This window comes from Aythya ferina, assembly GCF_964211825.1.
Source record: "Aythya ferina genome assembly, chromosome: 1".
NCBI lineage: Eukaryota > Metazoa > Chordata > Aves > Anseriformes > Anatidae > Aythya > Aythya ferina.
The window spans coordinates 1,151,093-1,156,032 of NC_140296.1; positions in this window are offsets into that span (position 1 = coordinate 1,151,093).

The following is a 4,940-nucleotide window of genomic DNA, read 5'->3' on the forward strand; positions in this document are numbered from 1 at the left end:
CTTCACAAACACCTCAATATTCCCCTCTTAACAGACACCAATATACCCACAGCTCTGTGTCCCTTCACAAACACCCCAGTGCCAACAGCTATATGTCCTGTTCATAGGCACTGCAGTTATATGTGTCCTCTTCATAAACACTACAGTGCCCATGGCTGTATGTCCTTCTCACAAACACCACGGTATCACAGAATCCCCAAATGGCTGAGGTTGGCAGGGACCTCTGAAGATCATCTAGCTCACCCCCCTGCCAAGCAGGATCACCCAGAGCACCTTGCACAGGATGGCCCCAGGCGGGTTTTGAATATCTCCAGAGAAGGAGACTGCATAGCCTCTCTGGGCAATCTGTCCCAGTGCTCTGTCACCCTCCCAGTACAGAAGTGCCCCCTCATATTGAGCTGGAATCCCCTGTGCATCAGTTTGTGCCCATTGCCTCTCGTCCTGTCACTGGGTCCTACTGAAAAGAGACCGGCTCCATGCTCTTGCCACCTCACCTCAGATATTTATACACATTAATGAGGTCTCCCCTCAGTCTTTGCTTTTGCAGGCTAAGCAGGCCCAGTTCTCTCAGCCTGTCCTTCTACATCAAGTGCTCCAGTCCTCTCATCATCTTCATAGCCCTCCTCTGGACTCGATCCAGTAGCTCCATGTCCCTCTTGTGCTGGGGAGCCCAAAACTGGACATACAATCCCCACCAGGGCTGAGTAGAGAGGCAGGATCACCTCCCTTGACCTGCTGGCAACACTTCTGAATGCAGCCCAAGATATTGTCGGCCTTCTTGGCCCAAAACAACTTGTGGTCAGCCTGCTGCCCACCAGGACTCCTAGGTCCCTCCCTGCAGAGCTGCTCTCCAGCAGGTCAGCCCCCAGCCCGTACTGGTGCTTGGGGTTATTCCCCTCTAGGTGCAGGACCCTCTAGATGCAGGTGGGGATAAATTCAGAAGCCTGCCAAGTCCTTATAAGCTGCAAACCCAGCGTAACCTCTGCCCTTTACACCAGTTCCTCTGTGTGTAATGTGAGGGTTATGCACTGGTTTCCAGCCAGCACTTCCTTACTGGTGTTGCTGTTTTTGTTTTTGACAAAGACGTCAGTCACCGTTAAGTACTTTGCTATTTTCCTGCCAGAAGTGCTGTGTGTTACCACAGATTTTGGTGCCCGTGCCAAGAGGATGCTGTCCGAATGGAGACGGCGAAGCTGGGCCTCGCCGTGAGCTGACTGTGTCAGAAGATGGTCGATTTCTCCCCAGTAAATTCATTTATTCAAGCACAAGTTCCGATCAGATGCCAGGGGTTTGGAGCTTGCTTCCAGCTGTGGGCTCGCTGTCTGTAGCAGTGGTGCTTCAGGATCACTCATGATAATTTGAAGCTTGTTGAGCATACAGATTATTGTGCTTTTTCTGTCTTCTGGCCAGGGTTTAGCTGGCACACATGGTGCCGTGAGGCAAGCAGTGCCTATTTTCTGTAACACTGCAAGGTGGCAGCCTACGGCTTCGGAGGTGGCTGTGCAGTAATCAGATAAACACTGCTTCTACACAAATCCATCTGAACGTGAACCTTTTAATCTGTACAGTGTCTCCTATATTATCTGATGTTCTGTTGCCATTTGTTTTCCCCTCGCTTTTCAGCCCGCCGTCAATGCCAGTCCTGCACCAGTTGTCAGAGGAAGGAGGATGATTTGGGCAATTTTCTGGGACCTTGGTGTGCTCGGAGAGGTGGCAGGACACCCTGGGTGACACGATCCCTTCAGGCTGCTGCAGTCTGGGTGAGCTGTGCCGTCTGAACTCTGTGCTCAGGGCTAATTCGGGGCTGTCAGTACAGAATTGAGCAAGAAAGAAGCAACAAGAGCAGGTAGAAAGGCAGAAAAGCCATGAAAACAAGGACCAAAAGCCAGACCCCTGCCTTTGGCCAAAAGGCACTGCAAGCAGTGACTGGGTCTGGTCGACACTTCTCACCTGTGGTTACATTCCTGAAATCTCCACTTTGTCACTTTGAGATACGCTGGTATTTATTATATTTTGTTTGGAGAAAGAGTGGCAAGAATTTTCATATACAGAGGAAAAGGTTTTTCATTCACATTATTTTTTGTAAAATATCCAAACAGTCTCAAATTCGCTAAGAACCTTGTCTTACCTATTCTTTCTACATGCTATGATTCAAGAATAAAAATTTGATGTAGCATCTTGTGAAGAATCTGAACCACAGCACTCCATTTTTTTTTTTAATTTTATTTTTTATATGAACCTGCTTAGATTAAATTTAAATTAAAACTGTAATAATATCAGCTGCACTTGAGAATACAAGAGGTGCGGCAGTCAGTGGGTTCAGAGCTCATCCCTTCATCACCTTGTCCTGTTAACTTTCTTCTCATTTGCATTTATTTTTATTTATTTATTTATATTTGTATTTATTAGCTGCAGGACAGGAGCTTAGCCTGAGCTGGACAACTGCCCATGTGGGCGCACGGTGCAATTCCAGCAGGACGTGAGGGCAGAGAGGAGGAGAAATGGGAAAGGAAAGGGTGAGAGCCTGGCAAAGTGAAGGAGACTCAGAGCACACACCAGCCTTAGCTGCTTCTCCCTGCCCACAGGCTCAGCACTGTTTCAGGGTTTGGGCAGCCTCGGAGACACGTAGGTTGGGGAAGAAAACTGTGAAAGGACCCAGGAATGGAAATGCTGAGTGTGAGACCTGACATACTCTCTAAATGAGATAAGATGGTATTTGCCTGCTGGATGTCGAAGCCGTCTTCAGTCTGAATGGTACACAGTAGTTATTCACAAGGATAAAAATACTATTTCCAGTTACTATTCCTATAGGAAAGCCACCCTCGGAAGCTTGAAAAGAGGCACAGAACATTATTTAGCCTTAATTCCCTGTAGCTTTTCCACACAAACAGGGATTTGTCCCCACATGGACTGCACACGTGTGTGTGCAGCCCCACATGGACTGCTGCTGTTGCTGTACCCCAGAAATTGCTTAAATTGGAAGGGATTTTGAAGGAACAATGCTGCAGGGTAACACCTTTTGTATTAATGAAGTGTTGCCCACTTGTGTTCCAGTTTTGGCACGGCTGAAGCAAGGACCTCCGTGGATCAGAAGAGCCTGGCAGTGCCACCAGAGGAGTTCGAGTCTGCTGTGCAGATCCACAGATCAGCCCTTCCTCAGAAGTGGAACAGCACGGTGTGAAATCTTCAGCTTTCGTGGCCAGGAAGAAACACTAACAAAGCAAAATGAGCAGCTCTTGAGGTCTGGGTATTTCTGGGAAAACTCTTCCAGAGCTCGAGAGAGCCCTGAGTCTGCAGGCACCGTGTGGGATTAGCTGCCATGAGCATTGCCCCAGATGGCGATGCAGAAAACGACACGCACTTGCATATGTGGAAAAAATCCTCCCATCAGTTAAACAAGGCTTTCCTGAGAATTGCTACTGTCATGCACAAGCGATATCTGTGGGCAGATAGTCGTTTTTATCACACTTTGAGTGCAGGGGGAAGGAGCTTGGCAATCTGTGATCCACGTGCAGGATGCCAGCTGACCTCGAGGGCCAAACTCCGCTGCTGGGAGCTGAGCCTGGCTGCTGAGCCCCACAAAAAAAGCTCAGCAAACCCCTCCTGAGGAGTCAAGTCCTTGGTTTTGTGAAATTTGGAGGCACTGCTTTCAGCTCTGTTCTCTGAACTCGCGAGAGAAATCACCTCCTTTCTGATCCTGAATCTTCACGTGGGGAGATGTCAGACCTGGCAGAGCTGAAAACCGAGAGCTGATGAAAGGCTGGAGGAAAGGCTCGGTATTCATCAAAGAGATTTTACTAGGCGGATTTTCAGAGACTCATTATGTGCAGGGTGTGCTTATCCATGAAACGTACTGCTCAGCCTTGATGCCTTGAGGATGAAGCCAGTGAAGGCTGAGGTTGTCGTTGCTGTTTTATGGCTGAAGCCACCCATAGGTACCCCCTATTTGTGTTTTTCATGACACTGTTGCTGTTGTTTTACTTGCTCCAACATCTTCTAGTAAGCAAAACCTGACTTTTTGTATGCCTTTTTTTGGGTATTTATCCAACAGTTAAAGATTTTTTTTTCCTGTTTAGTACCCCAGGGACCTTAAGAACATCCATTATTTGGTGAAGAAGTTCCTAAATGCCCAGATTTCTTGGACGCAGCAGAGGTGATGGCCAGAGGGGTACGATGAGGTACCTGATGAAGCGAGCTGCTCCTCAAGTTGCAGGCACTCATCATCCTTTCATGCTCCTGTGGGCTGCACACCAAAAGTCATCACCCCTCCTAGTCCTTTAGCAACCTTGCATAGATGAATTATTGGGAAGTTTGGTAGATCTGCCTACTTGCAGGCTGGTTTTGAAACCAGGGTTTAGGAGTGAGGGCTCCTTCCTGAAAAAGGAACAGTATCTGAAGGGTTTGGGAGAAAAAAAGGCTGGAAATATAAAGGATGAGTATGTTGGTGCTTATATGCTTTGCTCAGGAACCCAGCCTGCAGTGGGGCTGCCTTTATGGGAAGCTCATCGGGATGCAGGACTGTAGTTGGTCAAATCTCCCATTGCCTTTTTGGAGACTGAAAGTCAGAACAGGAATTGCTGCCAGCAGTTTGTGTCGGATCGCTCGTGTGGGTGAGGTGCAGGCACAATATTGCTTCCCCTTCTTTGTTCTCGTTCAGCTTTTGAACACAGGAGACCTCGTGGACATCCCTATGGCCGCAGCCCACTGCAAGGCAGACCCTCACAAGGCAGCTGCATGGCCCTGTGTGTCCAGGGGTGAGTATTTCAAAGAGAAATGCAGCATTTTTTGTCTTCTTTTATGCCTATGGGGTCAAATAAATGGTTGTTCTTTCTTTCACCTTCTCCAGGTCAGGACCAGAGACGGCTGGACCAGAGCTGGAAACCTCTGAGATGCCTGGAGCCCAGCCTCCTAGCAGATGAGGGATTTACCACCAACAGAAA